We start from the raw sequence: 25,041 nt of genomic DNA on the forward strand, positions 1-25,041 counted from the left end.
TTTCATGGATAAAAGTGAAATACAATGACAATAAAATGAATTTGCACCAAGAACTACATCACAACCTTTGCAAAATGTTTTTTATAGAATGTTCACAAATGTGTGTGATAGTTTCATGTAATCAGAGTATGCATGTGTAAAGCATATGTACCAAGGAGTTTTCTCGCTTATCACGTGAATAGAGACAAGAAATACTTGTCAACTAATGAAGCAAAAGACAAGACCTAGAAATATTGAGTAATTTTAGACATGTTTGTGTATATACCACAAATGCTTAATGTATTTTCAAATAATTATTACATTCATGTTATTAAATTCCATGAGGACATACACGCTTGCCAGCTGCTACCTTCACCCGCAAAAACCTTGAGAGGGCACCAGAAAGCGGTAGAATAGCAATGACTATTTTCCATATATCATATTGCAGGGTAATATTGATCGGCAGCTCATCACTATGGTAATGGCAGTTTATGAAAACATGTCAATGTTTCTATTAGCTCATGTGGTTTGCAAAAGAGAATAAAGACTCGGAGTCTCATGATTCATTGTTCTCATCACAGCGTACTGTTCATTGTGTGTAGCATATGCTCCATTTTCTTACAGGCTGCTCTATTTAAACAAACAATATATTTACCTTTTTTAATTTGATACTTAAAAAGTTTTCTGCAAACCTAACAAAATTATTTCAGAGAACTGTTTCAAAATGCTTGAAATTAGCACCAATGATAGAATGTACCCACATACAAAATATTAATATGATATATCTAATATTCAGTTGCATTGAGATCGTAAATCTAAATGTATAAAATCTGCATATAGGCCTAATACTGGTATGAGAATTCCATTTTAAGCTCAGCTTTTCTCTCTGTGATCAAAGAAAGTTTTCAAAGTTGATGAAAGTAGAAGCAGCTTGTGTATTCTGTGAGTTGAGTGAACTTCTAAAGTTTCCTCCCTAAAGGAAACAAAACTCCCTCTTCCCCCTCAACCATCACTGTAAGACTTGGGCAGTGACTTTCCTTTTCTCTTTCATCTAAAGCAGAAGAGGGCATAAACTTGTTCTTTCAATACTACCAGGACAGTGACAATTGCTACACATTTTCCTCCCAGTTTTCACCTTTCCTGATTCAAATTATTGTACAACTACATTATATTTAGAGTATCTCTCAAGATTAAGACATTCATATGTGCTAAGCATAAATACCTATGACGGGTCTATGAATAATCTTCTTTAAAAAAACTTATGTTTTTGTAGAGATATAAAAGAGACTGGGAGTTTTACATTTTCTACACAATGGCTGGGAAGAGGCAGGTGTCAATTGGATGACATAAATAATCCAAAAAAACAAAGACACTTCTGAACAAGAAATTAATATTTACTTCCTTCTCACTTCTGAAATAGGCCTCACATATTTTTTAGAAAAAAAATCTTGAAGTCAGGAAAAGAGGGGGAAAAACACTTCTACACATAAAAAGATTTGCCTCAAATACCAGTGTGGTGATTTCTGACAAATCCATCTTGCATGTAGGCCTACTCCTGCATAGTCTAAAATCATATCTATTAAGATATCTTTGCACAAATATATAATTAAAAAAAGATAATACAATTTGGCCATGTATAGGATTATACCTCTTGCTTAGTTTTTTATTTCTCAAATCAAAGAGCACTGGTAAAACCATTCTTCAAAACTGCCAATTTTTTGGTTAACAAAAATGTCAGTGTTGAGATTTGACTGACCAAGGATGTCTTTCAGCACATGATCAGATGCAAGGTTAATTTCAAGTACTTCTAAGTTTCACTCTCTGGATTGGCGAGTATTAAGGTGGTATCAATGACCAGCTGTCAAGGTTTATTACAGAAATATGGAGATAGATACCTCCCAATAAAAACTGAAAGGTCAGTTCAAAAAGAGGGGAATGTTTTAATATTTGGTATTTAACAGATGAACAGACAAGGGATTTGAACTTGTAGCTCTGCAACATGTGGGCATAGGCAACTCTGACCAGACAGGATATTCCAGACTCCAGACATATTTCAAGTATGTTTGAAGAATTGATTTTTTTACTAGTTTTAAAAGAATAAAGAGATTTATATTGTCAAGAGAGGTAAATATAAACTTAGGTGTAAAATCCTTAAATCTATTCCCAAATTCCATTGCAAACAGCAATATAGAGTGTATGCTGGCTAATATTTGGTAAAGCATCAATGTGGTCAACATGCTTCTTGAAATAATATGTGAAAATGGCATGGAAAATTCCCGCTCCATGATGAATTCCTATTTTACCAACCTCTTCGACCTTTCATATTTAAACCAGGATAGTATTACCTGACAAATACAATACAGGCTGTCTGTTACATGGCTGGTACTTTTGTTTGCTATTGGGTTGGTGTTGCCTTACATCACTTTTGATTTGTAGCAATTTGTGACCAAATATGTGACATTTAGCACATTTTGAAGGGTGGGATGTAAACAACTTCTGATTTCCCTTTGACATTCAGCTGATACATCTTGTTTAGAAAGATATCATGTTATATGTATCTGTTTCTGATCCTATATGTAAGACTACTTGTATTTCCCAGCTCCATTTTATATAACTTCGCTAACAGTATAATAGACCAAACACATATATAATGTTAATAAATACTTTGGTCATACTGCTACTATAGCAATGCTGTAAATGTGGGGCTAAGAAATACATGAAGAAGTTGGCTTACATCTCCTATAATCATTTGTATAATTAAGACTATTTTACTAGATCCTGAATATTCCTTGTGACTGCAGAATCTATAATAACATTTCTATATTTGGCTGAAGATGAAAGGACAATTCAGTTCAGAGATGCCAAAAGAGTCATTCTTGATATTAGAGGCCTTGAAATACGTTTTAAATAATTTGTAAATCTGCATCATACTGGGCAGTTGTGCACAAATGGAGTGGTGTCTAATGCCATTAGCTTTTTAGCTAATTATAGTAAGTATTGGTAGAAAAGGCATTTAGCAAAAGATAGCATACACAATGTCCTGCGAGTCCATTATATTATTGTTGAATCTGATAAACAAAAGACAGAACTGACTAGATATTTCATGAAATACAGTGAGCAGAGGAGTCCAGCATAGCATGCACCTGTCTCTTGTTGTAACTAAATGTTACAGTTTTTCATTTCACCTGATGAAAACTCTGTAGTAACAATATTTTTTTATTCATAAATTTGCATAGTTTGTCTTTCTCCATAAGGCAGTATCATCAGATGCATAAAATGAGCCACAGAGGAGCTACCTGAAATTCACTAAGTTCTTCTTCTCTAATAAACATGCAAGCATCTATATAATTGCCTGAAAGGTATAAGATGGAAAGAGAAGGTACAGAAGCCAAACACACTCCTAATGGCGGCTGTTCAGATGTGCGATCAGATATCATAATATAACAATATTTGGCATTGAGGCTATTCTACCCCCAAATGGCCTGGTTCGATTTCTCTCTTGCAAATAGCTACACGTTTGCAGTTTCTGCTTCACTCATCCATTTTACTTTAATCATTTTCTGCTTGGTAAAAATGTGATACACACAACCATGCTCAAAGCAGTGAGGCAAACATGAAATTGACATTTAATTCAGGGAGTGTTTTTCTGCAGACAGACTATGAATAGCAGCTATTATGCAGCGCCACCAAGTACCTACTTATAATTCTGTTCACATGCAGTATAAAGGATTGCCGACAGTTTCAAACATACAGTGAAATCATGAACATTATTAATGTATTTGCATGGTATATTGACTATAGGTCTATTGGGTTTGTGAGAGGAAAGAAAGCAGGGACCATATCCTGATCAATAATGATTGGGCTTTTTCAGTCTGATGAAGGAAACTGTCTCAATATTTCATACTGAATTCTAGTCTTCCTTGTCCATGAAAAAAGCAAACCCTGTCCATGATAGTTTTTCAGGTGAAAGGGGTGGGAATATCCAGGCAAATGGATAAGAATTTCCTAACAATCAACAAGAGAAAGAAGTATTTGACAGAATTGCCTTCGTAATGCAACATATTCAGATTTTCATGTTTGTGTTTATAAGAATGTCTTGTTTTTAGCAACCAAATATACATTGATTGAATGCAACAATAATGTGTATTGAACCTTGTGAAAAACAATGTTCTTTCAGGGGGAAAGTGTCAATTGAGCAATACCCATGAATACTTTGAGCTTACCGGTATACTTGGAAAATTCAAAATTGGCCAAGATATAATCATACATCCGTATTGAAAAGAAATAAAGCTATGTGGATTTTAAATATGTTTTTGCATGCAGAATGAATACAGCAGGGAAACCTAGGAAATTATGTATTAGAAAAATATCTCTGATGCGAGGATAATTACAAATAAAAACAAATCATTCAGGGAAAATTAAAGAATTTTTTTCAATATAGGCCTATAATAAAACCTACCATGGGGGGGGGGGGCTAATGTACCAAGAAGAACCCTTATTACTGGATTGTTTAAACCAAGTTAATTCTCTTGCATACCTTACAGATGATATTTTTTAATATATAATATTGATAATGAAAACTCATTTGATAGGAGAGTGAACATGACACTGACCAGACCTTGTTTTCTTTGAATAAATCTAGCTTTATCACCCTATAAACCACAATATGACCAATGACAAGAAGAAATTGGTCTGACTTATTGGTCTCTGGAGCACAGTCAAGATGCCACTATTCTAGTTTCGTTATCACATGATAAACTTTAGAAAGTGCAGACGAAAAATGGTTATAAAAAGTGGTTGAGAAACAAAGAGAACTTGAACAGAGATGTGCTGAAGAGAAAATTGAAATATAATATAGAGAAGGATTACATTGGAAAGGAATTTGACATGCATGAGGTGAAGGTAAAAAAAAGCCACAAATGGCAAAATAAGGGTAGATTTTGACATAAAATGAATGAAAAAATATAATACATTTCTTGTAAAAAAAAATATTATTAAGGACTTACAGATTATAAAAATGAAAAAATATAACAAGTGATATGAGAGGATAGCATTGGCAATATTATCAGAAGTGTTATAGGTCAGTGGATAATTCCCAGGATCATACATGATTAGGTCGATGGTTCCAACCCCCATCTTTATCAAGACATTAACTAATGAAAAAAATTATAATAATCAAAATATAATAATAATAGCTGGATATATAAAGCCCTTCTTGCCCGAAGATACAAAGCGCTGCTATTATTACCACAGCTTTAGCTTGAGCTACTAGATTTTCAACGGTGCTCAGTGTATTGATATAGGCCTACTTCTAAAAGACTATGAACATCATTTTTCTTTGAGGACATGTACATGTAGATCACTGTGATAATGAACTCCTTACTCATTTTGGCCACATGACTACCGAGCAAGGAGGTACTAGAATAACGCTCATAGTAAAGAATCGAGGGTGCAAATGTCAGGGAAAGGGGATCAGGAAACACATGCTTCTCAGTCAGGCAACTCCATTTTAAAGGGAAAGTTTAATCAAGAACCTTGCTTCGAAATGGGGGCAAGGCAATATAGATTAACATATTTCTTTTCTGACTAATTGCTAGCATGATGTTAATGATTGAGTGAACTTGCTTTAAACAATATTGTTCTCATAAAAAGGAGGTGATTCTGAGACAAATAATTTACAGTAAAGACCATATTTAAACAGTGCCTCACCCCCCCCCCCCCCCCCCCCCGATAAATTAAAGGAAGAAAGTGTTGGGCTTTGAAAAAACAAGTACATCATGAAAAGTTAGATAAATGAACATAAAACTTTTTTTTCTGACATACAATTGGCAAACATTATGCATATGTTTGATAAAATCAGTTAATCAGATTATTATATTTTTTTCTTTGAAAGTTAATATGCTAACAAATGATATACAGAAATAATTGATCTATATATTTTTAATATTCTAACAATAATATTGTACATCACCATAACAGGTGATTCTGGTGGTAATGATGGTCTTAGTATTTATCTAACAGTTCAAAGTCTAATAAAATTCTTTATAGCCACAAGTAAAATATGTGGAACACGTGATAATTCCTCTCTGTAAACAAGTTATATAGAAAGTTTATAAAAGCTAGCTAGGTTCATAAAAACTGAACATTTAACTTAAAATCATAAACTTTGTCTTTTACATCTAACAAAAGTATGAAAGCCAAAAGAAAATGTCATAAATCTTCTTTACTGGTAATATCTGCATATGATTTGGCATGCACAAATGCAGGAGATACATTTAGGCCTAAATATTGTTTTATTACCACAGAACAATATGAGATGCAGGGGATGTCGATAGTGGATGAAATAATTACAACCGACACTGTTTTCAACAAAAAACAATACCAATCATGCTATTCATTCCACAAACGTAATTACATGCAATTAAATTGTTACTGGGGAATTGCAATAAAAGCCAATGATTTTAAAAACAGTGGTTCCTTCTTTTAACATATATGCCTACATGTAGACCTACAAAAAAATCTACATGAAGAACTTCTAAATACCAAAAGGCAATAAAAACAAACAATATGATGAATAGTGAGTAAATACTGTCAGAAGTACATTGAAAATTACTTACTTGTTTCACCAACCAGACTTAGGCCTAAATTCCTTAATATCCAGATTTATTATTCCAATACGAAATGTCCAACAAGAATAAAACAAGTCAAACTCTTCAAAGTTCTACTCGCTGGTCACACTGCTTGAAAGCAAAGTGTGAAAACCACGTTTGAAGTTCTGCCAGTACTCGCAACTAGTGAGTAGAGAAGCAGTCCATTCGTAAGCTGGCTACTGGGGATGAGTGAGTAACAATCATGACATCACAGAAGCACACAAACCTATACAACAAATTCTTCCTAGCTTGGTGACTACCTCATTCTCTCTCTAGTATGCAGATACCTTCATGCACTGCAGGAGAAACGTGAATCACCCACGCCCACCTCCTTACTTCAGCTATGCAGAGACCTTCTTGAAATCTTGACAGGGAGCTTGATGAATACATCAGTAAATATTCAATAATTTGGGATGAAAGACCAAGGAACATAGAGAGCATAACAGAGTTATGAGTGTTTCTTATTAATAAGATGTAAACTGCAATGGTAAAGGGTTCATGAAAGGAGGAGGTCCTCATTGCTATTCAATGACAATAATGACATTCTGGTTAGAAAGAATTCTATGGAACAGGATACTCAATAATGAAAAGAATTATATGATTAGTAACCATATGGAATGTTTAATATGGGCTGTGTATTTGTTTGATTTGTGGAAATGAAATGGAAATTTACACAGACATTTTAGAATAACTGTGATTATACTAGGAAATGATAACAAAGTTTCATTACATGATATAGACTGACAATTTGTCTTCATACCTTCGGCTAATATAAAAGACATAACTAGATTTTAATTTGTCATGAGGACGAATTAGGTGGTCTGTCTTTATTCTTGTCATCATAATCACTATCACCATGATCATCATGATGACAACTGAATGTTTATTATGGATAGAATACTTGTGAAAGACGGGAGATGATGAAGCACTGTGAACAAGGTGGCAATATTTATTTATTTATTTATTTATTCATGTTTTATTTATAACAAATGATAAAATAAGGTGGAGGGTAGTTCGGTTCAGTTATAAAACTGCTTTACAACGAAGCCCTCCTCATATAGTCACAAAGCAATACAATACATATGATATGAAAAAAGTAATTATAATCTGTTTTATCTTGACATATATTAACTTTCATACCTTTTAATTGTCATAAAGGTGCGTGATGACCTTTACATGACCTTTGAAGAAAGTTGACCTTTGACCTAAAGTATACATGCTATAAATATGATTGATCATTGATAATCCATTATGTAGATATGATCAAATAAAGAATTTTACAAAATGGCACCTAGATGATCTTGGAAAGTTTATTATGGCATCTCGAAGATAGATTTTATAGATGTCATGAAATTCAGTCAAATTGATGAGCCGATTCGGAGAAAACTTGGCGACAAGAATTTGCTATAAAAATAAATAAGAAAATTCTGACAAAATCAATAAGTGATCTGTCATAGACAGACCACCTTAAAATCCATGATGCATTTGTAACATCTGGGTGATAGTACCATGAAATAATCATAACATATAGTCACAAAGCAAATATCCTGGGTGTATTAAAGTGATGTCATCTACTGAGAAATCAACAACAGCTTTAGAAATTCCGAGAACATTCCAGACTCTCATTGATCAATACATCAATACGGGTTGCAGTAAGAGATACTTCAAGTAGAGGAAACCTTATTGCATTAGAAAGGAATGATTGTGGAAATTAAATAAACAAAATCAATAGATATGAGTGTAGATAATATGTTACGGAATAGCTGGTACACCCTTGCATGTTTAATTTCAGAGATAAAAAACAATACTTCTTGACAATCTCAAACTTTGTAAAAATAAAATCATATTTGTGTATTTCAGTGTGTATAAATGAAAGAAAAAAAAATCAGTAACTATTTTCACACTAGAAAAGATTTGGTTCAGACTTTGGACTTCAGTCATTTGTCATTTCATTTGGGACAAAGTTTCTTTTTTAAAATCATGCAGATTTATGAGACAATCTGAGTTTATCAACACATCTTAGCATAGAGAACATACTCCCCCCCCCCGTAAAAAAATGATACACCACTCCACTACCATTAACGTTCCCTGTGGAGAGTTGCACATGCATGGAGACAGTCATCAAAAGTGTTTTACCGAAAAAAATGAGTCATGACCAACCGGAGCGTGTCTTTCTACCACGCTTAGACCACTATCGCACCCTCCTATCTCTGCACTTTATCCTTTGATATCATTCTTTTATCCCCTCCAGCGGGACCCTGTAGGAATGGTATAAAGGATCCACAAGTTCATTGACGAGACATATACAATAGTAACTGACAAAAGCACCAGTAGTTTTTCCTTTTGATTCAATTGACTGACGAAGCTCATCTCTTTTTATAATTCCACTCCAATGCATATGCGTGTGTGCTTGGTATTTTTATAGCACAGTTAAGCTTATCATCAATAAAAACCGCAAAAAGACTAATTTATTAGCGGTTTATCTTCCTTCACATTTTTAGAATTGAAATATGAACAAGCCAATCACAAAGTCATTTTTTATGATGATTCATGACCATCTTTGTTTATTACACATGTCAAAATATTTGTCTGTTACATATCGCTTAATTTTGGGAATGATCAATTTAATTTTAGGCATACTTCTGCCTGTAAACATAAATATAAAACATGAAAAAGTAAACAAGGGGTTGAATCTTTCTGATAAACAACATTAAGGACAAATGTTAGAAAGATGTCTCTTACATTTAGAGCAATGATCAGTTGCAGTAAGCTACCCTAATCAACAGTCTACGAGTGATATCCATCATCTACAGCCTTTACGAGTGATATCCATCATCTACAGCCTTTACGAGTGATATCCATCATCTACAGCCTTTAAACATGAACTCAGTATTGTTATCACCACCCTTATTCACATTTTGATATAACTAATGCTGCCAAATGGGCATGTAAGGTGATGTATGGAGTCTCACCATCAAAGTAAACCAAGTTAAACTGCTGAGAAATAACTTACTCATACATTCTTCAAGCAAAATAATTGTCTGTGATTAATAAAAGAAATTTTGCAATTGCCTTTTAAAATGCACCTTTTTCATTTTAAACAAACTGATAAAAAAAACCCTGCTTGAATTCAAACTAATGTGTTGGCTGAATACAGCCAATAAGGAACATGGGGGGGGGGGTAATGGGTATTATTGAGCATCAAAAGGAAAGAAATTAGGAAGATGAGCTGCTTTCAATAGTGAAATGATTTAAATAGTATTAAGAAATCAAAGAAAAAACTGTTTAACCCACTATTTTGCATGTAGATTTTATTATATGATCTATTTATTTCCCCATTATCTCTTACAGAATATGGATAAATGAATGGAATTTGAACATTGGACAAGTAAACAATGGAGTAAACATTTTGTTCAATCCAGTTGGATATTTAAATGTAAAGGATTTATGAAATCAATGAGGCTTTACGGTATTCATTGCCCACGGACAATTCTCTAAATTTTGTCCACCAAAATTGACATCATTGGTTGCTTAATGATCCTTTCATAATTACAATTTATGTGGTTTGATTTATGGGTATGACAACATGATAACAATCTTGCATGATGAATGCCTATCACTATTGTACTCCGTACTATGACAATCCAATAACCATACATATACATGTACATCTGTTGTGTTTCAACATCAAATTATTCTGAATTTTATGATTATGAAATTGAATTTCACTTATATTCATCATGCCATTTTCATTCATCAATCAAGCATCTAATTGATGAGAGTGAAGGAGTAAATGGGACTGACAGGTCCTTCTTCTGTGGATGACCCCATTGCCATGACAACAAAATCCTAGATCTCATCTAGCATTTAATTGACAAGCATGTACATATGATTTGCTGAGAGGCAAGCCAAGGAACTATTTGTCTTTTATCATGAGCTAATATTGTAACTGACATAGACAGTGTGTACCTTAGTCATTATTTGAACTTTTCAACTTCCCTGGATGTATATTATACTCCCAAACCTACATCAGATGAGAAGCGGATAGGATGAATGCATGCTGCACACAGGTACAGACAGAATCAACAGGAGGGAGAATTCAAATTAATAAATTACTCTCCATATTTACAGACTGGATTGACCTTCATGACATGGCGATGCCAATCTATTCCATTTTGCTTTTTTTTTTGCTCACACCTACACACACATCAAGCATTAGGCCCAAAATGATATTCTGCACTTTGAACATTCTAGCTTGGTAAACAATTCAATTGCCCAGAAAAGAATGCAAAACAAATCATGATATAGGCCTGGAAGAAAAAAGGATCATCTTAACTTTCAAAAGGAAAAGCTATTAAAGGAATGGATATAATAAACATTCATATTTACAAAATAGACCTATAAAGAGTTGGAACATTTAAGATTAAATGAAGATAAATGAATGAAAAATTGAAAGAGAGAAAAAAGAGAAAAAGAGATGGAAAGAGGACAAACAGGAAAGAGAGGAGAGAGGGGGGGTAGAATGAAGTAATTGGAGTGATGCTCAATAAAATCTACATAGATGGTTATGGTCATCTTTCATCAGAAGAAATTGACAGTATATTTAGATTTCATTACTCCTGACTTAGATTCACTCATAGCCATTACATCAGATACACAAACTTGTCATTGTATCAAATCATATACCAGGGCCCTATTACATAAAATATACAACTGACTGTAGAATCAATTTTTATTTTACAAAGTCTTTGGCAAAGCATATACAAAACATTAAAAACGAATTTAAAATATCGGTTGTATCTTTTCATGCAACAGGGCCAAGTTCTTCCATGCAGCATGGACATCATCACTTTTATACTGATGAAAAACAAGACGATGGTAAACCTTCAAGACTAATTGGTTTTCTGGATCCTGAAAATTTATATTCTAAACATCTGTCAACATCACTCACTGGTTCATCTCTCCCCTCTCCAAGAAACATTTGACTTTAACCTGTTGAGTACTGCAACTTTTAATTTAACATGGCAAATAACACTTCAGGAGTTGGAGGGTTAATGAAAATTGTCTTCGAGCATCAAAGGATGTGGGTGGTGAGAAATGGTTCAATGTGAAGAAAGGCCTCCAATTTGAACAAAACATTGAATAGCTATCTGAAGATTGAAAGTGAGTAATATATTGCACTTTGTATGACATCCAATTTCAGAGACTGAAAACAATTTTTCTATGGACAATGACCTGCAATGTTGCATGGAGAAGGTTTATCACAAGCTTATGGCTACAGCTCTGCAAACAACCACTGGAAGATATCAAAGTCACAATAAGACATGAAATAAAAAAGAGGCCTACACCATAAATCAGAAAGCAATTGGAAAATCCAACTATCTCAGGCTACTGAAAATTAAAATGATTACTCATCATCAAATGGGAATATCACACTAAAGAAAATATGCCAAGTTAAATAAGATATTAATCTAGTTGGAACATGGATGCAGATCTAAAGTCTGTGGTATATATGGGGAGACAGCTCAAGATAGCAGGCAGACATGAAGAGAGTTTGAATTCAATCTGTCAGTGCAGATCACAAAATTCATTTAAGAAGATTAAACTGCCTCTGCCAAACAGAGAAGTGATCTTGTCCGCCCATCTCGGCACATATGTAGCTACAAGTGACGGTTTATGAGAAAAAAGTGCAACTACAATGAAAAGGCCAGGAGGAGTGAATCAATATTTTATTGAATAATGTCAACCCTAACACTTATATTTTCCAAAAATAGATACAATACAAAGAATATAAATACATGATGAATATGCAGCTTGTACAATATCTTCTGATACTATCTTTTTAATTGTATTTTCTATTCCAGGATAGTCTGTCACAAGGAATGTCATATTCTTTACTTTAAAACTAATCAGATAGCCTGAAAATAATAAAGAAGTACATTATTTTGAACAAAAGGGAGTCTACTAACTAAGATGACCCAAAAGGAACCAAATCTACTGCATACTGTTTGCCCCCCCCCCAAAAAAAAAAGGCATTCCAAAATTATGTTCAAGTTTCTATTCAAACCTTCACTTTGAACTACACCCTACAATAATTAAAGAAAGACTGAGTAAATCTATACACATCCACCTACTTGTGTAACATATTTATCCTCATCATGTTCACAATCGAATGTTGATTTTCTTCATGTCTAGGAGACTGCCTCCTCCAACACGTCATCCTGTCTGTAGCCTAGAGGGAGGCAGATTCTATCTCATCCATCTCAAGTCTACATTTACATGACATGGCTTTAGGTTATCAAAGGTTAACTTGAAATTGCCAAAATAATCTCACTCTAGAGGTAAAAAAACAAACCAAAATCACATTTATATCATCTTGTATTCTGGTTCATGTTTTTTCCATAAGAATGGTTTATTTGCCCGTTTATAAGACAACATGTCAAACAATGGTCAATATCAATCAAGCACTGTCTTTAATAGTGAGGATCATCCAATTTAAACACACTCTTGGTAAACAAAATTTGTATTATTTTATTTCATTTAATTCCATCCATTAATAACAGAATAACAAGCAATAGAAAAATGACCTGACTCTTTGATTCAATCCAGCATTAAATGTTGGGTACAGGCCTTTCTGTCTCCACATAGTAAAATCTTTTTGAGGGCCATATATTCCCCTCATAATCAAATCAATAGGAATAAGACATCTATATATTAAAAACGATGAAATTTACGATATCGGAAGTTTAAAATTAGGTCAGAATGACAAAGAGCTGGTGCAAAAAAAAGGAACAGTGACATTGGTAATGCACATCACATGAATATCCCCATTTTCTTTTAGACTATGAAATAAGGTCTGACATCATTCTTCCCTTTCTTGTTTTTATAGATTGTTGCTAATTCCTCCACAGATTTTGTCCTTCCCCTTTTTGGATTCAATATTTAGATATTAAATGCCAAACAATGAATTCTCACATGGATAGAGTGACAGATACTTGTTTCCCTAAGAGTCATGGGATCAATAAATTATGAAACTGTCATGAATATTACTTCATTTTGATAACGAAAAAAAATGTCCTCAACCATCAATGATTCTCCAAAATAAACAAGATTGCTTTCTTAACGAAGGTTAAAAGGACAACAATTCTAATCTATTGATTTTACCTTTTCAGGGCCAGCAAGGAAATTATAATTACCCTTTCAATTTCTACATGATAATAAACAAACTTCACACATAATGTATAAAGCCATGTTTAATTTATTGCAAAGGTACCTTCATCTTCAAAATTCATTCCTAATTTTTTTTACAATGTTAGAAAAGAGTACAAGAAAAGTCATTTTTTCATGTGCTAATGCACAGGTACCATTTTAGTTTACTTCATTCGTTTTTATCTTTGCCATCAATCTCATTGCACTCTGTCTCTGTAAATGTGGCAGGAACATGCACTCAATGACTGTTGTCATGACGACAAACATCCCACGCTTTGAATGAACCTTATTCCACATCTTGATGTATAGAAATAGAGTCAGGGGAGGATATGCGCAAGAAACCAAAGATACTTGATCATTCCTCTGGAAAGGCAAGAAACTGGTTGATAAGATGATGAAAGTGGTTGAAAGAAAGAACTCAGAGGAGACTGGAGATGTCTGGTGTATGTAGCACTAGTTCATACCAAAACTATTCACTATCAATAATCTACTGAATAATTATCTGGTGGGAAACTCTAGACCATTGTGGTAGTAGGGTCCAAGGGAAGATTATCAGGAAAAAAAACCCCAAAAAATTAGACTGGATTAGCTACAACTATATAATAATCCATCTCTGCCTTTACATCTTTGAATATACAAAATCACACAAGCTGCCAGATCACTTGGCAATATGATCGGAAGAAATCAGACTTGGAAGAGACTGGACTGACTGGTCAATCACCACAACAATCATCATCATCACTGTCAGCTATCAGCTTAGAAAGATATTTCACACCGTTTCATAAACAAGGCGTTAGATCCTCCAGGATTCTCCACATATCCCGTCCAGTTGCCTTTGAGCTTGCACAAATACTTTCTGTTTAAAAAGAGATCTCTTTCTTTATTATGGCTGTGAGAAAGTCCTCTTCACATTGCTTGTAAACATAACATGAACATGCTCATATATGGCTCTCCCCACATGAATGAACATCATATTACATTTTGGCCTGAATACTTGAGCTCAATACTCTCTAGGACTTACAAAGATAATCCAGACAATCTTTTCAAACCTCTTTTTAAGTCTACTTGGATATGTCTCAATCTGAGATTGCTTTTGCATTAATAAAACATCAAAAGACTCCAAACAGACATTTTCTAGGTCACCATTAATCTGAAATACAAATAGCAATACTGTACTCAATCGCATTCATGCATGACATTTAGTGAATCATGATTATGCATTGAAATCACAAAATACCCTGTCAATATTTTTTGGTTTTACACAAACAACATAATTACATTAAACATAAGCTCCAGGAAATATATAATCACCAAAGCATCTTCTTGCATATAGCTGCCATCATTTCAAAAATACATTAGATTGACTAAAAAAAAATGTGTGATATGGAAGTGTACTTCAATGATTATGTGGACATTTTATAGCAGACTATTATCTTTTTCCATTCATATTTAAGACATAGATCAGTCTTACAAAACTGACAAATCGTACGAAACTCAATCAAATAAGGATAAAAAGAGAAATGCTAAACAAAGCGTACAGATTCTGATTTTAACAATGAAGGTAGACCATTGCACAATGTGATATACATGAGTAATGTCTAACATGCCTGAAAAGCTGTATTGATCTGCTACATACAAGATGGGAAGCTTTGACGAAAAAGACAATCTTGGGAAAAGTACACACCGGAGTAAGTCGTGGGTGAGTGAGCCTAAAGATGGCTTTATGCGTCATACTTGCCATTCAATCAACAACAAAAAGGAAAAAAAAAGTTAAAGGCAGTGTAGAAAATGTAGAGTTGAGATTCTGTATTCATCTTATCCACAGTTTATTTGATGACATCACAATGGCATTGAAAGAAGACTGATGTCCTATCAGATCTTTGTATGGGTGAATAGTCTTGGCTCAGGTAAGTTCAAGGTCAGTGATGATGACTAAAGGGCACCGATCGAAATAAATCTCATTACAAATCATGCTGTGTAGAAAATTACCTTCATGAATAATATTCATACATATGTGAATGCCTACATTCCGGAAATATAGGAATCTAACTTATAATTTCAATATTATCCAAGTCAAGCCTTTGAGCTTAAATACTGAAACAGACCTCACAAAAAGATCAGCTCTTTATATGACAATGACCTTATAAATAGGCTTACTTTTTAATGAGTAATTTGATTGAATGTCAATGCCATTTATGTTGGATTGATATTTAAAAATACTGAAAGATCAGAGTGTACAGAGAGTAATCAATTCAACATATTTACAAAAGGAAATAACACTGGATTAAGTTTCATAAGATAACTTTCTATAATACCACACCTGGTAAAGAAAATATACAATTCAAAATGGTCTGGTAGTAACACTAACTAACTTTTTGTGTTAGCTGACATTCTCAAATGATTGGTCAAAAGTAGCAAAGCCTGTTAAAAGCACTTCTTATTTATTTTCATTTCCACTTGATTGAGCAAGTCCAATACCCTTTTAGAGGTGAGTGGATGGAAAGAGGTCAGAACTAGTCTCATTAGCAGAATTACATATTTAATTCTTATCCTAAATGTGGGGTGTCACTAATGTGACACTTCAGAATCTTGCCGGGGAGAATAAAAGTTTTAGAACAGTTATGGAAGTTGATGTGACAAAATAAATCCATCAAGAAAAGCAGTACAAGAAATTGGAATGGTGTTCGAATTTCATGAGAGTCATTTTCATATTTCATCAGAGCGCTTCCTGCACTGGTCCAAATTTTCCCACAGTCCTACTTTACAGACTTCAACAAAGTGCCTCCATCAATGTTTGTTCTCATAAACAACCACACTACACATGTTCCAAATTAACAGGATTCAACTCTAGCCAGATTGATGGACTTGATGAAAACATATCGTTCTATAAAAGCATGTGGGACTGTGGTCATGAAATACTTCAATTGGCCCTCTCCTTGTCATGGCTCTGTAATTGAACTTGAGACTGTCTAAATCTTAAGAGGTCTCATTGTTAATCAATTTCACTACTTGTTTTTGGAGGTAAGGGACTCCATCCCATTCAATGCATTTATTATATGTGTTTCTTTTCCTTTGATTTTCCTATACATGTTTATCCCTCTCATCACCCCTCTAGTCCCATATACTGCCACTGAGGACAAGTCCACCCAAACAAACAGTCTAGCAAAAAATCTAACAAATATGACACTGAAAAGTTCATCAAACTCGGATGTAAAATAATAAAGTTATGACATTTTTAAATTTTGTTTGATTTCACAAAAGCTATATTCACATCCTGGTGAGTAAGCAAATGAGGGGACTGATGACAACACTCACTATTTCTTTTATATTTTGTTATATCAAATGAGAAATATTCAAGATTTCTCCCTGTTGTCCTATGTGTCTAAACATGTGGTATTACCATTGTTTTAACATTTTATGGTTCAGTCAAGTTGGTCCTCATTGTCAAATCTATAAAAATAATTAAAAAAAAACACAAAATATTGTTTATTTCAAGCAAAAAAACCCCAAAATTTGGAAATAGTGATAACTGTTTTGTGAAAAATACCAGTAAGCAAAATTGTATATTGTCACAAATTTTTTATTTTACATCCGATTTTGATGAAATTTTCAGCATTATGCTTTATTTTTCTGTATTGATTAAAATCAACATTTTTCTGGGATGGACTCAACCTTTAAAAAAGGCATACAATCATCTTCTCTTCTCATGTTAGGACTATATCATTACACATAGTTTTCTAATATGTTAGAGTAAAATCTACCATAATTTTGACTCCATGACATGAGTTCACATAGGTAGTGTTGAATCTCTAATTTGAGAGAATAGTTTATGCAGATATCATATAGGCCTAGGATTACTTCAGCTTGTATATTGAAAATGTCTCCAATGACGTCCAAACGCTTTCGTCACATGTTGCAAAATTTATGCTTGTTGCTATGGGAATGATGGTTGGAGCATCATTTAGCCTGTAATTTTGAATGAGTTCACTGTTACGTCAACAATGGCTGATCACCATTATTAGACCCTTTTTCAATATATGTGCTGAATACAAAGCGTTATTAATGCATGATATCTTCAGAAAACATGATTTCAAACCACAGCTTGAGAATCGCCTTTGTGCATTCAGGCCTCGTGGCTGATGGTGTGTATAAAAATAAATTTTCGCAAGATTGGAAAGACCTGCTCCAATGCTGTAAGGAGGTGTGGGAAGAATGTTGAGGACATTACTCATGAGTGCAAGTCATCCTCGGTTCACAAACAGGTGGCAGCAACTGTTGCCAACTTGTCAATGTCATGACTTACAAGTCAAGGTCATGTGAACACTGCCCAGTTGTAAGGTCAGAATATCAAGAATGCTCCATACAAGTATTTTCAAGACAGCATCATTAATAAATCGAAATAAAGATTCACAGATATTGTGTAAACGTAATTCATAAACCCAATTATGCGGCTAATAGCAGCATAGTTTGGTCATAAAATCGGAGGAGGACCAGAGTTATCTGCATTATTTTAATGCTGCAATTATCCGCATAATAGCAGCATCGGACCAGATTTTGACTTTATGAACGCATTTCAAAAGTAATGCGGATAATTGCCATGGTGCGGTCACCAGGTCATCCTTTTCCAACGCAACTGCATCGGAGGGGGTGTGTGCGGTTGCCATGACGATAATCCGCCTTTTTCAGGATGGGCGCTCGTAAAAATAGTGCAGATTATTTTCGGAGTTTGTGAACACAATTTTTATTGAATTATCCGCATTACTCTTAGGCGGCTAATTGGAGGATGGGTTTATGAAAAGGGTATTAGTCTATATCAAGATCTACATAATAGTGGACACATTACCGAGGTTGAGATCAAGCCAAAATCATGGTAGGTGCGCATGATGCAATTGATGTTGATGATAATGATAATATTTATTAAAACTAATACCATATTATATATATAGAGAGAGACTACCTGCCATTGTCTTCTGGATAGCCTACAATAAATAAAAAGATATGCTCTACTCCAGGTGGAGTATTTTATTCAAGTGCCATAATGTTCAGAATGCTGCATGGGGTGAATTTATTTTTTGCATCCTACCAGCGACCATTCATTACCTGGATGGAGAGTGACAAATGCAATTGAATATCCTTCCAAATGATACATATTTGGAAATAAAAAAAAATGAAATAAAAAAATTAAAAAAAACTTGGAATTATACCTCATGGCTGCTAACAACTGCATGGTTTCAAAGATTCTAAAATAATCCTTGATTTTACAGAACAAAACAAGGTTTGAAAATCATTAGATTTTACAACAAAAACTGAACAAAGATCATGACCTTGAAAATGCAAATCATTCCTGCATCTCAAATACGACCTCTGCACAAATGCATCTCATCTTTCATCATACCAAATACTGTTAAACAGTGGATTGAAATGCGAGCTTAAAGGACCCCAAAGTGAGATGACAACTATGGGAAATTCACACTCAAAGGTCAAAGGTTGACAGCTCTGAAAATCTCTGTAACTTCAAAATATGTAATTGAACTGCTAAATACCCCTCCCTCATTTTCCCATGTAATAACCTGTCACATACATGTATATGCTCTTCCACTATAACCTTCATATTATGTTCATATTAATATCCATATTAATGAATATTCATATTAAGTCTTTATCACCTATACTCTCCTTTCTCCCTCTCTTTCCCTGACCTTCCCTGTGCCTTTTCAACCATTCAAAAAAATGTTAGAGCTGTTTCCTCTTCAATTGATTATTGATATCTTTTCTTTGAATTGTTTTCTTTCCCATGTTATTTCACCATTCATTATATTCAAACCGAACTAAGATAGTATTTTGGACGGCATCACTCAAGTCCAATCAATGTAATCCAGATATAGGACTTGACAACTGACATAAACTTGATGGTTAATAAATAGCTTGTTAGGTCAAAGGTCATGTAATAGATTCCCACCAGTGGGTTGGTCGCAATACTCCCACACACTATCAACATCCCTCTCTTTTCATGAGGAGAAAATATCTCAAGCATAATCAAGATTTTTCACTTTTAGGCTTTTTACACAGGATTTTCTTAACCCCGGACTATCGCTAACCCCGTACTATCCTTAACCCCGTACCATTTATTTTCCTTTTCACACATGCCAAATTGTTTTTGCTAACCCCGGATAAGGAATGCTTGCTTCTTTTTACACACGAAACTCGCTAACCCCGGAATATTGGTAGCTCATGAATATTCACGAGCGCACTGAGGGGTCATTCGGGTCATATCCAAAATCGCTGACTTCTGGCGCGCGCTTTTTTTTTCATCGCCGTGATCGCTGTTCATGAATATTCATTATACTTACCCCTTATTGGACAGGGCCGGCTCTGTTGTGGGGGCATGAATGGGAGCGCTTAGCCCACTTTCGTTTTACACATGCGATCTTAACCCCGTACTATTGCTCTTAGCACCGCAATTGGTGGGATAACCCTGCTTTTTTGCAGGGCCAAATAATCCCGTACTATAGGTGGGGTTAGCCCACTTTGCAAAAACGCTGTGTAAAACGAAAGTGGGCTAAGCTTAACCCCGTACTATAGGTGGGGCTAAATTGCCATTTAGCCCCACCAATAGTACGGGGTTAAGGAAATTTTAGCCTGTCTAAAAAGGGTATAAAAGTACTAATTCAGGTACACATTTTAATGTCAATGATCAGCAAACAGCATCTAAATGTATTGCTTTACATGTACATAAGATTCATATTTCATGGCTGTAAACTTTGAAGCATATGCCTAGTTGTTTGTTCTCATGCTTCTTTTAAAAAAGAAAGGATTGACCTTCCCTGAAAAAAAGTTTTTCATAGCTAAAAAGTGAATAGAATATAAGTCAAAGAGAGGAGAATATGTTCGGTATTGCTTATTCATATCTGATAAAAACAGTCACCATTAAATCAATCAAACTCGTGCTGAGGGCATCCATGATGCTTCTATTTTCCTTTGGTCTGATGTGGTGTAATATTATATCCCATAATAACCTGCACACATCGCAGTACTTATTACACTCCATATAGCTAATTAGCAGGCCCACAGGGACTGTTCGTCACCAGCATATACATTCAGGCATAAGCAGTAAATCAATTGCGATATCATACCCTACAGTTAATTAAAATGAGATATGAAGCATTGATTGCTTTTGTATAGTCCTGTGGATGAGACCCGTCTTTCAATACTTCTGATTTCAAACAAGATACTTTTGTGCATGTTATGACTCATTCATTTCTGCAACGATTTCTCATGGCTGCAGGATGAGCAGTTTACGGGAGTGAGCCCATGCGGCATGTTGTACAAGTTCTGCTGCAATGGAATAATGGGTAATTTGTGTACATAACCTATATGCAATAGCCATCAGTCATAGGTCTTTAAATCCCTTTTCACTGCCCAGTCAACAAAAGACTTTGAACCATCAAAAAGCATATTTCATGGTCTCATGCTGTGCATTATGCATGGATGGAAATTCTTTTGCAATATTAAAGAGGTAAAAAAAATGTTGATAGGTGTAAGATTATATTATGTGAAATTGTAAGTGTACACACTGGGTGAGATCCTTATTTTTCACTACACATAAAAATATGGATATAAAAGGATTGTGTGAAGTGTAAGAATGCATTTGATTCAGTAAAAATACAAGCAAGAACCTCAACCCCCCACCCCCATTACTAGATAAACTAGAGTTTTACATTATCAATGCAAATATTAATTGAAGTCAAACTGACATTAATTCAACAGGTTAATATTGTATTTTAAATCGTTTTCATTGTCCAAAATCTCTTTTATCTGATCTTGATTTAGACCAGTCAAGTTTGCAATCATCACAGCTGACTTCACAAATTCAATCTTCAATGCTTAAGGCAGGGACAGCCTGTCACATCCCATATTTTGATTGAAAACTTACTCAAGAAGAAATGGTATATAAAAAAAGGGGGAAATGTGCTATTAGGAAAAGCATAACAAGCAGTATAAAAGGAGAACCTTGTTTTTGTATAGTTGGTCTTTGTAGAAGAGAAAGAATGCCATTTTGTTTTCTTCTACTATTGTATCCTTGCACTAAAGCTTTTTAGATCATGTCAAGGATTTGGAAGATGAAAGTGGGTAAATTTAGTTGAACTTTGTGGCTCTGAGGGGGAGGGATTCAAAAGGATCTAATACCATAATTGTTTGGAAATTCATGGATTTCTCCATAGATGAAAGAGCAACAAAAGGTGGTTTCAGACCGCCTTGAAGTTTGTCAGTTCCAGGTATTTTGGTAATGTGAAAGCAAACTACGCGTAATATCCCCGAAAGAAAATACCTGCTTAATAGTAGGTACTTGGCGAAATTACGAGAACTTTTGCGGGGATTTTTCCAAGGTCGTGGGTATTTTGGCAATGTGAAAGCAATTTTTTTAACTTTTAGCCCAGCGTGTAGTTGGGCGCGGGTGCCGTGGGTGGCTGCTGAGCTAGTGATTTTGAATCTCGCGCCTTGCCTGCTTATCAGACCATACTGCGCATGCTCGTAACTTCAGGGACATAACCCGAAGGGTATGTTTCAGGGCGGTTTTAATGCAGGAATAATTAATGGGTATTTTTTAGCCTAATAAACTTCTCGTAATTTAACAGGGATTCTTATGATTGAGGCAGTTTGAAACCACCTTATGATACACCATTGGGGAATCTAGACTCAATGCTCCTCTAGTAAATGTAAAAGTATAAACTTCAATTTGAAAATCCCACTTTGTATTCAAGTGATAATAGATGAATTCATTTAATAAAAGAACCCCAAAATATCTGTATGCATGGCACATCTCAACTTTATATAGAGGCATTGTAGGTTACTTGGTCATGTTGGTAGAGTAGTGGTGTTATAATCAGAAGACCAGGGTCTGAAAATATGCTGAACTCATGCATGCTGAGAAGTCAACATACCTCACATCCTCTTGGAGAGGACTTAAAGCCATAGGTTCTCTAAGTAGTTGGGTTAACAAAAACTATTACCATCTTCATCTAAGCAAAAATGCCTACAGCTATAATCTCCACATCGTGAAATGAAATGGCGAACAACACGTGCACTAACTGTCCTCTACAAATTAATAAATTCCATTTTAAGAGGGGAAACAAGCAAAGAAAAAAACATACATCACTTACGCTATATCTATCAATGAATGACAGTTTTCCAGCATATATAACAGCCTTAACAGGTATAACATCCAAGAATCAAGTCCAAATGGCAAGTACCTGGGTTTTCAAAATGAACCCTTGACTTCACAAAGAACCAATATAGAATGATTTATGAACTTCCCCAGCTTCAGCATTCTAAGCAGGAAGATCTCATTTTGTGATTATTTCATTTTGAACGCAACTTAACCCATGTAATACTGATGATCAGAGTTTTTGATCAAGAACTTAATGAAGTTTTAAAGGTGATAATGCATGAAGATTGTAAATGCATGCACCCTTTTATTAAAACTGCTGTTTTGAAAGATAGATAACTTCTTGCTGGCTGGGGAAGGTCTGTTTGTGACTATCAAATGAATATTGAAACAAGAGACTGCACAACTTTCCTGAAGATAATTCAAAATAAGATTTACAAAATGCAAACCATCAGTGTAGATGGAAAATAATTGGATTAGATACCAGTAAAAGCAGATCAATGATGCTGTATTACTCACTGTGTTTTGTAGTCACTACAGTCTAGCTATACAGGTTCTTTATAGTTCTTGAGATGTAAGTTCCCTGGTTATCTGAATCCTTGGGTGAGCCTTGGAGTAGAATGGAACTCACAGCTTTATTTCCCTTGTAGACTTCTATCCAATAAATGTTAACAGGATTGCATTTAACCTTTAAAAAGGTTCTTATTTACTTCAAAATATGAAGTAGACAGAAAGATGTGACATTATCTGGAGGTTGGTTTTCAATACAATGTGTAATGACGAAGAAGATAAATTATTAGGACTATCTTTGAAAAACAGTAATTGCTTTATTTGTACAGAGCCCCTGAATAGGAAATGGTCCACAAGTCTTCAATGTTCAATCACAATGAAAGGATACCCACCCAAGGGCAAACTGATCCAATTCAACCTGTCTTTTGTGAAAAAAGGGGCAATATTTTGTGGAAAACTCCTTTATCTTTATTGAGAAGTGAATGGGAGGAGTGTTCGACAACAATAACATTACATTTGAAAAGGTCTCCCATAGATGGTATCTGTTGGCAGAATACCCAGAAGAGGTAATTTGATTGAGCTTATAATGATGCTAAGGACTACCAATCTGAATACATATTGAATGCTTAAATGGCATAGTCAAGTTTGTGGGGGGTGTGCATTTATAGGCCATTGCTTTGCTGAATCCCAAGAAAATACTGCAGGCCATGAAACAAACTATTGGACAACATTACACTATCTCAACTCAAGAAACTGCCATGCCAAAATCTTGGACATGAACAAAAAAATAAAGGAAGAAATGGGCTCACCAAGTTCATACCACGATTTCCAACTTCCTACCAAGAGGGAAATGTTGTAATGTGAACAGGAAACACACCCCTCCAGGCAGGAACACATTGTTAAAGGCACTAAAAGACAAAGGGTGAGGGGTGGACAGTGGGTTTGGAATCCAAACTGGGCCTTTTCTTTGTTTTCTTTTTATTTTTGACAATGTACCCATTATGCTGCTAACTCTCCATTATTTCTAAACGTCGAGGCCAACCCAGAAAATGTTGATTTGAATAAAAAGAGAAAAAAATCAAACAAGCATAATGCTGAAAAGTTCATCAAAGTTGGATGTAAAATAAGAAAGTTAAGAAATTTTGAAGTTTTTGCTAATTTTTCACAAGACAAAAATTATATGCTAAGTAACATGCAAATGAGACAGTCAATGAGGTCCCTCACTCACCATTTCTTTTATTTTGTATTTTTTGAATTAGACAATACTACATTATTTTTACAGACTTGACAATGAAGGCCAATTTGACTGAACCATATTGTATTAAAACAATGCTAATTACACATGTTCAGGGAGGAATTAATCTTCGTTTCACTTGACAATGAGGAGAAAATTTTAATATTTCATATTTCATAGAATAAAATACAAAATAAATAGTGAGTGGGTGATGTCATCAGTCTCTTCATTTGGCCAAAATGGGTTCATTCTTAAAAGATAGCTATCTGAGTTTTCCTGCTTTCTTCATATCT

The 25,041-nt window shown here is 34.5% G+C and overlaps 1 protein-coding gene across 5 annotated transcripts in view; it reads right to left on the reverse strand.

The window, feature by feature from the left end:
• The window catches only part of LOC121410924 (neuronal cell adhesion molecule-like), a 118,371-nt gene extending 95,231 nt beyond the window's left edge, over positions 1 to 23,140 (reverse strand). For 3 of the 5 annotated variants that reach the window (XM_041603316.1, XM_041603310.1, XM_041603313.1), the window contains exon 1: positions 23,000 to 23,140. The gene's annotated coding sequence lies outside the window, so the exon portion shown is untranslated. Of the gene's footprint in view, positions 1 to 6,596; positions 6,897 to 22,999 lie in introns of those variants that run through there. The other 2 variants (XM_041603317.1, XM_041603311.1) reach the window with 2 other exon arrangements.
• Between the last annotated feature and the right edge of the window lie 1,901 nt (positions 23,141 to 25,041).

The sequence above is a fragment of the Lytechinus variegatus genome, chromosome 3 (assembly GCF_018143015.1).
Source record: "Lytechinus variegatus isolate NC3 chromosome 3, Lvar_3.0, whole genome shotgun sequence".
In the NCBI taxonomy this organism is placed as follows: domain Eukaryota; kingdom Metazoa; phylum Echinodermata; class Echinoidea; order Temnopleuroida; family Toxopneustidae; genus Lytechinus; species Lytechinus variegatus.